This window comes from Leucopleurus acutus (assembly GCF_964270905.1).
Source record: "Leucopleurus acutus genome assembly, chromosome: 11".
Taxonomy (NCBI): domain Eukaryota; kingdom Metazoa; phylum Chordata; class Mammalia; order Artiodactyla; family Delphinidae; genus Leucopleurus; species Leucopleurus acutus.
In genome coordinates, this window is record NC_139152.1 from 82,386,626 (window position 1) to 82,400,639 (window position 14,014).

The 14,014-nt window shown below is 36.2% G+C and overlaps 1 protein-coding gene and 1 pseudogene across 8 annotated transcripts in view; one reads left to right on the top strand and one right to left on the bottom strand.

The window, feature by feature from the left end:
• Positions 1 to 14,014, bottom strand: part of ANKS1B (ankyrin repeat and sterile alpha motif domain containing 1B) — a gene marked incomplete at both ends in the record, with an annotated part of 1,174,646 nt that overhangs the window by 1,005,539 nt on the left and 155,093 nt on the right. The gene's annotated exons all lie outside the window — the stretch shown is intronic.
• On the top strand, positions 3,087 to 4,080 carry LOC309968708 (glyceraldehyde-3-phosphate dehydrogenase-like; annotated as a pseudogene). Its single transcript has one exon. The product of its transcript is annotated as a glyceraldehyde-3-phosphate dehydrogenase-like (transcript).

Below are 14,014 nucleotides of genomic sequence, written 5' to 3' on the forward strand. Positions count from 1 at the left end.
GACTATACTACCCAAAGCAATCTACAGATTCAATGCAATCCCTATCAAACTACCAATGGCATTTTTCACAAAACTAGAACAAAAAATTGCACAATATGTATGGAAACACAAAAGACCATGAATAGCCAAAGCAATCTTGAGAAAGAAAAATGGAGCTGGAGGAATCAGGCTCCTGGACTTCAGAATATACTACAAAGCTACAGTAATCAAGACAGTATGGTACTGGCACATAAACAGAAATATAGATCAATGGAACAGGATAGAAAGCCCAGAGATAAACCCACGCACCTACGGTCACCTTATTTTTGATAAAGAAGGCAAGAATATAAAATGGAGAAAAGACAGTCTCTTCAATAAGTAGTGCAGGGAAAACTGGAAAGCTACATGTAAAAGAAAGAAATTAGAACACTCCCTAACACCATACACAAAAATAAACTCAAAATGGATTAAGACCTAAATGTAAGGCCAGACACTATAAAACTCTTAGAAGAAAATATAGGCAGAACACTCTATGACATAAATCACAGCAAGATCCTTTTTGACCCATCTCCTAAAGAAATGGAAATAAAAACAAAAATAAACAAATGGGACCTAATGAAATTTAAAAGCTTTTGAAAAGCAAAGGAAACCATAAACAGGACAAAAAGAAAACCCTCAGAATGGAGAAAATATTTGCTAATGAAGCAACTGACAAAGGATTAATCTCCAAAATATACAAGCAGCTCATGCAGCTCAATATAAACAAAACAACCCAATCCAAAAATGGGCAGAAAACCTAAATAGACATTTCTTCAAAGAAGATATACAGATTGCCAACAAACACATGAAAGGGTGCTCAACATCACTAATCATTAGAGAAATGGAAATCAAAACTACAATGAGGTATCACCTCACACCAGTCAGAATGGCCATCATCAAAAAATCTACAAACAATAAATGCTGGAGAGGGTGTGGAGAAAAGGGAACCCTCTGGCACTGTTGGTGGGAATGTAAATGATACAGCCACTATGGAGAACAGTATGGAGGTTCCTTAAAAAACTAAAAATAGAACTACCATAGGACCCAGCAATCTCACTACTGGGCATATACCCTGAGAAAACCATAATTCAAAAAGAGTCATGGACCACAATGTTCACTGCAGCTCTATTTACAATAGCCAGGACATGGAAGCAACCTAATTGTCCATCGACAGATGAATGGATAAAGAAGATGTGGCATATATATATACAGTGGAATATTACTCAGCCATAAAAAGAAACGAAATTGAGTTATTTGTATTGAGGTGGTAGGACCTAGAATCTGTCATACAGAGTGAAGTAAGTCAGAAACAGAAAAACAAATGCCGTATGCTAGCACATATATATGGAATCTAAAAAAAAAAAAAAAAATGGTTCTGAAAAACCTCGGGGCAGGACTGGAATAAAGACATAGAGAATGGACTTGAGGACACTGGGAGGGGGAAGGGTATGCTGGGTGAAATGAGAGAGTGGCATAGACTTATATATACTACCAAATGTAAAAAGATAGCTAGTCAGAAGCCCCCGCATAGCACAGGGAGATCAGCTCTGTGCTTTGTGACCACCTAAAGGGGTGGGATAGGGAGGGTGGGAGGGAGATGCAAGAGGGAGGAGATATTGTGATGTATGTATATGTATATCTGATTCCCTTTGTTATAAAGCAGAAACTAACACACCATTGTAAAACAATTATACTCCAATAAAGATGTTTAAAAAAATTTAAAAATAAAATAAAAGATTCAAATCACAAAACTATATTCTGACTCCAATTAAATTAAAAATCGTTCACCAAAAGGTATCTTTAATATCCACAAATATTAGAAACTGAATAACACATAAGTCAAAGAAGATATCAAAAAGATTTTCGAATGTATTTACAACTGAAAGAGAAAGAAAACACAAAATATCAAAACTTTGGGGATGCAACTAAAGTAGTACCTAAAGAAAAATGTATAGTATTAAAATGACACTGATAGATCAAAGAAAGGTCCCACATTGATGACCTCAGCTTCCACTTTAAGAAATAGGAAAAGAAGAGCATATTAACCCCAAAGTAAGCAGAAGAAAGGAAACCAGTGAAAAAGAAAACAGGATAACAATAGAGACAATCAATGAAATCAAAAAGTGATTCTTTAAAATACTCTATAAAATTTTAAAATCTATAGGCAAACTGATAAGGATTAAAATAGAAGATACAAATTACTAACTTAGGAGCAGAGAGGTAATATCACTACATATTCTAGAAATATGAACAGTAAGAAAATATTTTTAATAACTTTATACCAATAAATTAAAAAACTTAGATGAAATGGGCAAGTTTCTTGAAAAACACAAACCACCAAAACTCATTTTTAAAAATAGGATCACCTGAATAGCCCTACATCTATTAAGGAAACTGAACTTGAACTTGTGGTTACAAAACATTCCCCACAAAACAAAATAAAAACGTCCAGGTCCAGGTGGTTTCAATGGGGAATTACGCCAGATATTTAAGGAAGAAATAGTATCAGTTCTACAAAAATCATTCCAAAATATTGAAGAGCCACAAATACTGCCTAATATTCTATGACACCAAAGACATATGACAAGAAAGAACTACAGATCAATATATCACTCGTGAATACAGAAGCAAAAATTCTCAGCAAAATTCTAGCAAGTTGAATCCAACAATATATGAAAAGAACACTACACCATGATGAAATGGAGTTTATTTCAGGAATGCAAATTTGTTTTAACATTCATAAATTACTATATTAACAAACTAAAACAGAAAAATCATTATTATCTCAACAGATATGGAAATAGTACTTGCCAAACTCCAACATCAATTCCTAATAAAAACTGTTACTAAACTGGGAATAGAAGGAAATTTCATCAACCTATAAAATACATCTACAAAAAACTTATAGCTAACATAATCTTAATGATGAAAGACTGAATGTATTCCCCTTAAGATCAAGAACAGGGCAAGTTATGTCTGTTTCCCGAGGCTCTCTGTTTTTCTTCATTCAACAGACAGCTGATTTTCCTGTGCAGTGCCAGCTGCATTGCTAAGACATGATAGTGAAGATTGGAGTAAATGGATTTGTCTGTATCAGATATCTGGTCACCAGGGCTGCTTTTAACTCTGGCAAAGTGAAAAACGTTGCCGTCAATGACCCTTCATAGACCCCAACTTCATGGTCTACATGTTTCAATGTGATTCTACCCATGGCAAGTTTGATGGCACAGTCAAGGTTGAAACTGGGAAGCTTGTCATCAATGAAAAGTCCATCTCCATCTTCCAGTAATGAGATCCTGCCAATGTCAAACGGGGTGATGCTGCTGCTGGATATATGGTGAAGTCTACTCATGTCTTCACTACCTTGGAGTAAGCTAAGGTTCGCTTGAAGGGTGGAGCCAAAAGGGTCATCATCTCTGCCCCTTTTGCTGAAACCCCCATGTTTGTGATGGGCATAAACCATGAGAAGTATGTCAACTCCCTCAAGATTGTCAGCAATGCCTCCTGCACCATCAAATGCCTGGCACCCCTGGCCAAGGTAACCCATGACAACTTTGGCATTATAGAGGGACTCATGACCACAGTCAATGCCATCACTGCCACCCAGAAGACTGAAAATTGATGGCCCCTCTGGGAAACTATACAGTGACAGCCACAGGGTTTCCCAAAACATCATTTTGGCATCTACTAGCACTGCCAAGATTGTTGGCAAAGTCATCCCTGAGGTGAAGTGGAAGCATACTGGCATGGCCTTCTGTGTCCCCACCAACAGTATGATGATCATAGATCTGACTTGCCATCTGGAGAAAGTTGCAAATATAATGACACCAAAAAGTTGGTGAAGCAGGCATCAGAGGGCCCACTAAAGAGCATCCTGGCCTACACTGAAAATCTTGCTGTCTCCTGCAACTTTACCAGTGACACCCACTCTTTCACCCTTGATACCGTGGTTTGCATTGCCCTCAATAACCACTTTGTCAAGCTCATTTCCTGGTAGGACCATGGATTTGGCTACAGTAATAGGGCAGTGGACTGATGATCCACATGGCCTCCAAGGAGTAAAAGCCCTCTGGGCCACCAGCCACAGCGAGAACATGAGAGGAATAGAGATATGCTCAGCTGCTGGGGAGTCCTTGCCCCAACTCAATCCCCCAACACACTGAGAATCTCCCATTCTCAATACAGTTTCAATCTCAGACCACTTAAAGAATGGGAGGGGCTCAGAGAGCCCTACCTTGTCATATACCACCAATAACTATAATGTACGCAGTCAAAAAACTTTTTTGTACCAGAGATTTTAGCCAATGTAGTGGCTAGAAATGCAGCGAAAAGAAAAGGAAATAAAAGACATCCAGATTGTAAAGAAAGAAGAAAATCTATCTTTACTTGAAGACAACACAGTCATGTATGTAAAAAATCCCATGAAATCTACAAAAAAAGCTACTAAAATTAAAATTGTGTTTAATTAGGGGAAGCTCTGTAAAAAATATAGGGAACTCTGACCTTTCTTCATAATACTTCCATAAATCTAAAATTATTTCAAAATAAAATGTTTTAAAAAAAGGAAAACCTTACTCAAAAAAAAAAAAAAAAACACAGCCAAAAAAGTGTGTTTAGCAAGTTTGCAAGAAACAACTCAATAGGTAAAAGTCAACTATATTTCTATATGCTAGCAAAGAACAATTAGAAATCAAAATTTTTTTAAATATCATTTACAATATCAAGAAAAATATTAAATACTTAAGAACAAATTTGACAAACTATGTACAAAGTTGTACACTAAAAACTACAAAATATTGCTGTGAAAAGTTAAAGAGGACCTAAACAAATGGTGAGATAATATCAAGTTCATGAATCAGAAGACTAAATATTTTTATGATGTTAATTTTCCACAGACTTATCTTTAGATTCAATACAATGCAATCAGAATCCCAGCAAGCTTTTTTTGTAGAAATTCACTAATTCTAAAATTCATATGGAAATACAAAGGACCTAGGATAGCCAAAGCAACTCTGAAAAAGAAGAACAAAGTTGGATACTTACACTACCTGACTTCAAGACTATGATAAAACTATAGTAAACAAGACATTGTATGGTATTAAAGATAGATTATTTGAAGAGAACAGAGGAATAGAAAGTCCACCTACACATATATGCAAGTGATTTTGACACAGGTGCAACAGCAATTCATTAAAGAACGAACAGTCTTATCAAAAAATTGTATTGGAACAAATGGATATCCTTAGGCCATACCATATCCAAAACAAAACTGTATATCCTCACCACACCATATACAAAAATTCACTTAAAAATAAATCATAGATCTAAAAGCAAAACCTAAAACCATAAAACTTCTACAAGAAGATGTACAGGGAAATTTTTGTGACCTTGGATTAAGCAAAAATTTTCTAGATTTTAATACCAAAGCACAACCCACACAAGAAAATTTGACAAATTGGACTTTAACAAAATTATGAGCTTCTGTTCTTCAAAGACACTGTTAAGAGAATGAAAAGGAAATGGGGACTGGGAGAAAAATTTTGCAAATCACATTTTCTTTTCTATTCTTTGATCCATAATAGATAAAAAAAATCAATGACCTTAAAAAAAAATGGGCAAAGAATTTGAACAGATACTTCAGCAAAGAAGATATACACATGGCAAGTAAGAACATGGAAAGGTGCTCAACATCATTTGTCTTGAGAGAAATGCAAATTAAAACCATGAGATACTACTCATATCTATTACAATGGTGCTGATTAAGAATACTTCACATACCAATGTTGACAGGGATGTAAATCAACCACAACTCTCAAACACTGAACTACCATACAATCCAGTCATTCCACTCTAGATATTTAGTCAACAGAAATGACAGCATGTTTCTATACAAAGACTTATACATAAATATACATAGCAGCTTTATTTATACTAGCCCCAAACTGAAATAACCCAAATGTCTATTAACAGGTAAATCAATTTAAAAAATTGTGATATGGGGCTTCCCTGGTGGTGCAGTGGCTGAGAGTCCGCCTGCCAATGCAGGGGACACGGGTTCATGCCCCGGTCCTGGAAGATCCCACATGCCGTGGAGCGGCTGGGCCTGTGAGCCATGGCCGCTGAGCCTGCGAGTCCGGAGGCTGTGCTCCGCAACGGGAGAGGCCACAACAGTGAGAGGCCCGCGTACCGCAAAAAAAAAAAAAAAAAAAAAAATTGTGATATGTTCATACAATGGAATGCTACTCAGCAATAAAAAGGAATGAAATATTCAAATATCCAACAACATCCGTTGAAAATCTAAATCAGTCAGGTTCTCAGATTGCTTCTTCTTGAAACAGCAGAATGGGAGATTTATCCCCTGAAATGAATAAAACACATAGTCTCTGGATTAGAGGCAACAGGCCCAGATGAGGGCAGGGGAGCTAAATCGTATGAGGTAAGGAACTGAACTTTTTTTCCCTCTCAATAATTAAAACACTTTTTCAGGATTTTTTATTGAATCATTCTTCCTCTTCCTGCTTCTTTCAAGTGTTAACTTTACCTTAAACTAAATTTTTATACAGGTATACCCCATTTTATTGCACTTCAATTTATTGTTTTGCAGATACTGATTTTTTTTATATCTTTATTGGAGTATAATTGCTTTACAATGTTGTGTGAGTTTCTGCTGTACAACAAAGTGAATCAGCAATATGTATACATATATCCCCATATCCCCTCCCTCTTGAGCCTCTCTCCCACCCTCCCTATCCCACCCTTCTAGGTGGTCACAAAGCATCGAGCTGATCTCCCCGTGCTATGCAGTAGCTTCCCACTAGCTATCTATTTTACATTTGGTAGTGTATATATGTCAATGCTACTCTCTTGCTTTGTCCCAGCTTCCCTTTCCCCCACTGTGTCCTAGTGGCAGGGCAGGCATAAAGACACAGACGTAGAGAATGGACTTGCTTTTCTTTTCAATTGAAGATTTGTTGCAACTCTGTGTTGAACAAGTCTATCTTCACTGTTTTCTAACAGCATTTGCTCAATTCATGTCTCTGCAATTCATTTTAGTAATTCTCACAATATTTCAAATTCTTATTTATTACTATATTTGTTATGATGATCTATGAATTGTTTTGGGGCATCAAGAAGTATGTCCACATAGGACAGTGAACTTGATGAATCTTGTACGTGTCCTGACGGCTCCACAGACCACCATTCTCCACCTCTCTCCCTCTCCTGAGGCCTCCCTCTTCCCCAAGACACAGTATTGAAATGAGGACAATTAATAACCCTAGAGTGGCCTCTAAGTGTTCAAGTGAAAGAAAGAATCACACATCTCTCACTTTAAATCAAAAGCTAGAAATGATTAAGCTTAGTGAAGACATGTCAAAAGCCACGATAGGTTAAAATCTAGGCCTGTTGCACTAAACAGTTAGCCACATTGTGAATGCAAGGGAAAAGTTTTTGAAGGAAATTAAAAGTGCAACTCCAATGAACACATAAATGATAAAAAAGTGAAACAGCCTTACCGCTGATAAGAAGAAAGTTTTAGTGGTCTGGATAGATCAAATGAGCCACAACATTCCCTTAAGCAAAAATTCTATGAGAGGGAGGTGAAAAAGCTGCAGAAGAAAAGTTTGAAGCCAGAAGAGGTTGGTTCATGAGATTTAAGGAAAGACTCTATCTCCATCACATAAAAGTGCAAGATGAGGGAATTCCCTGGCAGTCCAGCGGTTAGGACTCTGCACTCCCACTACAGGGGGCCTGGGTTTGTTCCCTGGTCAGGGAACTAAGATTCCAGTAAGATAGATAGATAGATAGATAGATAAATAAATTTTAAAAACCAACAAACACAAGTGCAAGATGAAGCAGCAAGTGCTAATGTAGAAGCTATAGCAAGCTATCCAGAAGATCTAACTAAAATAACTAATGAAAGTAGCTGTGCTAAACAACAGATTTTCAGTGTAGACAAAACAGTCTTACTTTAGAAGACTATGCTATCTAGGACTTTCACAGCTAAAGAGGAGAAGTCAACATCTGGCTTCAAAGCTTCAAAGGACAGGCTGACTCTCTTGTTAGGAACTAATGCACCTGGTGACTTTAAGCCAACTGTAAATCAACTATACTTCAATTTTTTAAATTAATTAATTAATTAAAAATAAATTGAAGCCAATGCTCATTTACCATTCTGAAAATCCTAGGGCCCTTAAGACTTATGCTAAATCTACTCTGTCTATGTTCTATAAATGGAACAAGAAAGCCTGGATGATAGCACACCTGTTTACAACGTGGTCTACTGAATATTTTAAGCCCACTGTTGAGACCAATTGCTCAGAAAACAAGATTCCTTTCCAAAGAGTACTGCTCAATGACAATACACCTGGTCACTCAAGAACTCTGATGGAGATGTACAATAAGATTAATGTTGTTTTCACACCTGCTAACACAACATCCATTCTACAGCCCACATATCAAGAAGTAACTTCAACTTTCAAGTCTTATTATTTAAGATACATTTCATAAGACTAAATCTGCCATAGATAATGATTCCTCTGATGGATCTGGGCAAAGTCAATTGAAAACCTTCTGACTTAGACGCAAGAGGGAGGAGATATGGGGATATATGTATATGTATAGCTGATTCACTTTGTTATAAAGAGGAAACTAACACCATTGTAAAGCAATTATACCCCAATAAAGATGTTAAAAAAAAAAAAACCTCTGGAAAGGATTCACCTTCTGAAAGACATTAAGAACATTTGTGATTCATGGGAAGAGGTCAAAATACTAACAGGAATTTGGAAGAAGTTGATTCCAACTCTCATGGCTGACTTTGAGGGGCTCAAGACTTCAGTGGAGGAAATAACTGCAGATGTGGTGGAAGTAGCAAGAGAACTAGAATTAGAAGTAGAAACCAAAGATGTGACCAAACTGCTGCCATCTCATGATATACCTTGAATAGGTGAAGAGGTGCTTCTTATGAATGAGCAACAAAAGTGGTTTCTTGAGACAGAATCTATTCCTGGTGAAGGCACTGTGAAGACTGTTGAAATGACAACAAAGAATTTAGAATACCACATAAACTTAGTTGATAAAGCAGCAACAAGGTTACAATATGGGTAAAATGCTATGAGACAACACCCCCTGCTACAAAGAAATCGTTCATGGAAGGAAGAGTTCATCAATGGGGCAAACTTCATTGCCGTCTTATTTTAAGACATTGCCACAGCCGCCCCAAACTTCAGCAACCACCACCCAGATCAGTCAGCAGCTATCAATACAGAAGTAAGACCCTCCACCAGCAAAAAGATTACAACTTGCTAAAGGCTCAGATGATGGTTATGATTTTTTAGCAATAAAGAATTTTTCAATTAAGGTATGTACATTGCTTTTTTAATATAATGGTATTGTACACTTAACAGACTACAGTATAAACATAACTTCTATATGCACTGGGAAACAAAAACAGTTCATGTGACTTGCTTTATTGCGATATATGCTTTACTGCAGTGGTCTGGAACCGAACTGACAATATCTTGAAGGTAAGCCAGTATGTACTGTTGGTCTGTTTCTAGGGGTTCTCTTGTATTCACCAATTTCTCTATTCTGGCACTAGAATCACTTTTTTTTTTTTAGTATTGTCTATAATTGGTGGTATATAGATCCCATAATGACTTAATTTCACAATCTTTTTCCTGCAACTTCCTCTAGATGCCTATGAAATAAAAGTATTAATATGAAGACTACAGGCACAAAAATATTTACTGTATAATTTTAATAGTAAAAAAGAGAAAGCTCATGAATGCCCATCAAAAAGGGAAAAATTAATTAGGATTTATCTACACCATGGAATATTATGCAACTATTAAAACAAGTAAGTTTGATTTATATGTACTGACCTTGAAAACATATTAAATGAAAAAAGCAAGTTGCATAATATTGTGTGAATATGTCAATATCCTAAATGCTTTACATACATTGACTCATTTACATCCACACAACTATAAGACAGAGACTGTTATTAGTCCCATTATACTGATGTTAAACATTTGCATTAACATAGAAAAATGCATGCAAAAAAATTAGTTGCCTCTGAATTGTTTGAATAGTCAAAATTATCAAGTATTTTTCAAGGAAAGTTTTTTTAAAAACAATAAAATATGAAGGAGAAAAGACAGGTTTGCTCCAGATTGTGAAGAGCCTTATAACATGCCAAGAAGCTTAGCCTTTATCCTATAAGCACTGTGGACCTAGAGGGTTATCAGAAAGATACTACGCATGTTTCTGGATCGGGTCAGTGTTTTATTATTGTTTTTATATTTTTTTATTTTTTAATTATTTTTTAAAATATTTATTTGGCTGCATGGAGTCTTTTTTTTTAATTTAATTTATTTATTTTTGGCTGTGTTGGGTCTTCATTTCTGTGCGTGGGCTTTCTCTAGTTGCAGCGAGCGGGTGCCACTCTTCATCGCGGTGCACGGGCCTCTCACTGTCACGGCCTCTCTTGTTGCGGAGCACAGGCTCCAGACGCGCAGGCTCAGTAGTTGTGGCTCACGGGCCTAGTTGCTCCGCGGCATGTGATATCTTGCCAGCCCAGGGCTCGAACCCGTGTCCGCTGCATTGGCAGGCAGATTCTCAACCACTGCGCCACCAGGGAAGCCCTGCATGGAGTCTTAGTTGCAGCATGTGGGATCTTTCATTGTGGCACACAGGCTCCAGAGTGCGTGGGCTTAGTTGCCCCGTGGCATGTGGGATCTTAGATCCCTGACCAGGGATCGAACATGCATCCCCTGCATTGGAAGGATTCTTAACCACTGGACCACCAGGGAAGTCCCTGGGGTCAGTATTTTATAATGAGAGCTCTTTCTAAAGACAGTTGGAAGGTGAAGAGAGTGAACAAATTGGTTGCAGGGAGTCAGGTTAGTAGTCTGTTTTAACAATCTAGGGAAGAAACAAAGAAATCTGAACTAGTGGATATACAGAGGTAGAGAAGAGGGAGGAAACTCAAGTAGACATGTCTAAAATAAAAACCTATGGGAGATGGTATCCATATGAATAGGATAAGAACAAAAGAATGACTGAGATTTCTACCATGAGCGAAATGCATGGAAGATGGGATATCTCCATTAGAGAGAACTGCGAGGGCACTGGTGTCTTTTGAGGAAAGCCAAGTTTTAGTTAAAGGTGACTAGCACACTATGTTGCTCAGGAATACCTCTGGCAAAGCATGGAAAAGAAATGAGAAAATACTGTAAATTAACTCAAATTATTTTTAAATTTCCTGCATGTTATTAGACCTTATAAATATTTAGTAGGGGAAGATATGATATTTATAACAAAAGTAAGATTCAAGGTCTATAGATTTCATTTACCTATACCATCTCAGTTCCCCATTATCAAAAAAAAAAAGAATTAATTATAATAGGAGCATGAGGAAAAAAATCTCCAATGCATGTCTCCTTTCCTAAACAGAATGAATGTGGATACATCTTTTTTTAAACAAGGAGGTTCAGGATAGAATTTAGCATACATATAAATATATTTGACTACCTTAGGCACATATCCACATATCCATAGAACATCCACACACACTTGAAAGAGTAAAAATAAGCCAGACTCAGACCTTCCAACTAAAAAGTTAATTAAAAATATAATAAACTTTGATGTTTATAAGCTCAAGCTTTGAGCTAATGTTCTACTTCATTCCAACTTTTTGCACTGCACTCCTCTTGTTTCTCAATGATAATCTTTAAATTCAAAAAGAGGGCCTATATTAAAACCTTGATAAACTTAAGGCTGTTTTATAAAATACAAGAATTTCTAAATACCTTTAAGAGATGTCTTGAAAAAGTTTTAAATCTTATTAAATATTTATTCCCAAAAAGGAAATATATAGATCCTTGGTCTTAGTCTAATATATACTCAATTTCATCTCCTATACTAACTTGTCTATATTTTATATTCTGTATGTGAGAATTCATACCGAGAATGAATGCTCTGAGACGATATGAGAGCCCCAATTACCAAAGATTTAATTTCCTTTGTTATGCTATTTGTACTAATATATCAAATTGGATTAGTACATTTTAGAATATAAACAAAATAGGTTTTCCACAAATAACCTGGACGTTTCAAATAACCTGGACGTTCATTAATGAGAATACTATGTTCCCTAAGCTCTCACATATTTAAGATTACACCTAAATAAACTGTAAGTCTGAGTTTCTTGGGCCAATACAATCTTGTGTATAGCAAACAAGACTTAAACACAGTTACTCCACAAATTGATCATCATTATACCCTCTACCAACCTATGCGACAAATTCTTCAGGAGCAACATAAAACCTTTCAGCTTTTCTTGATTCTTATCTGACACTTGAGGTCACTCCAAGGCTCCAGATATGAAAATGTACAGAATGTGCATCGAACGCCTCAAGCAGGGTCAGAGTATGTAGAAATGGTCTTCTGACATGTCATATAATTTCAAGCAATGAAAACAAAGCCCTGTTCTTTTCAATCCATATCTTAACAGTTTGCTTCCATCTTTGGATGAACTGGACACGTGCACACGCAATTGAGTACTGTAAGTTAAGTTCTCATCTCCATAGTGATGATGTAATTTTATTAACATGGGCTAGAAGTATCTCATATGAGTGTAATAAGTCTGGAATAATAAGTGGGCCATACATGTAAATTTAAATGTTCTAGTAGCCACATTAAAAAGATTTTAAAAAGAGATGAAATTAGTTTTTTGTATATTTTATTTAACCTAGTATATCCAAACATCATTTCAATATGGAATATAAAAATTATTGAGGTATTTTACATTTTCTGTACTGTTGTCAAAATCAGTGTTTATTTTACATTTATAGCACACTGCAATTAGGACTAGTCATATTTCAAGTGCTTTATAGCCTCACATGGACAGTGGCTACTCTATTGCACTACATAGGGTAGTCCTATATAATTATTTTCAGAAAAAAGAAAAAACAAGATTAACTCTGAAAATTTTAAATGCCTTCTAAAAATAACTGAAAAGACTGGCTTTGTAGTAAATAAATGCCCATGTGATTGAGTCCCAGAAAATATCTTTAACAATTTCTTACCGTTTGAGCAAGATAAAATATGTAATAGACCAAGTATATAGTCACATCAGAGACTGTAAATGCACAATATTACATAAGTAATATTAGGGAGCACCATAGCCAAAATTATACTAACCAAACATTTTCTAATGAATAATGTGCACCTCGATTGCTTGATGTAACTCTCAATAATAACTATTCACACAGCAAATCAGAATCGGTGAACTGTGAGCAGAAATAACTCCTTGAGTTATAATCACACAACTTATCATCTCTCTACTAAACATACAGTATACACCACAAGATAGCATTTTATAATATGAGAAGGAATTTGCAACCATGAAGAGAAACATAGTTAAGAAAACCTAAGAGTAAAACTAGAGCATCTATTTCAACCCAGTTTCAACTTTGTAATCAGTGCTAAGTGTAAAACGTATTCCTTCCAGCCCTCAACTTCTCTTCTTCACCTAGATATAACTCCTGAAAAATGAACTAACAGACAAGGCAGATTAAGCTCTCATTGCTATGCAAGCACTGATTTTGGTGGCAATTGTTCTTATCCTCATGTTCTTTTCTTAGGTAACAATATTTCCAAGGGTACTGTGGTAGGCAGAATAATGGTACCCCAAAGATGTCTATGTCCTAATCACCGGAATCTGAGAATATGTCACGCTGCATGGCAAGGGAGAATTAAAGTTGTAAATGGAATTACACTGCTAATCAGCTGACCTTAGCCTGGATTTTTTTTTCTTAAAACTGCATGGCTAGAACCACTAAAATAATGAGAGTGTAATTCTTATCTTGTTGATGAACTTAATGGCATGCCTGGCAGGGTTTCACCATTTAGTATGATGTCTGCTGTTGGCTTCTCATGGATACATTTTCACCGTATTAAGGAAGTTTTTATTACTTTGTTAATGAACAAG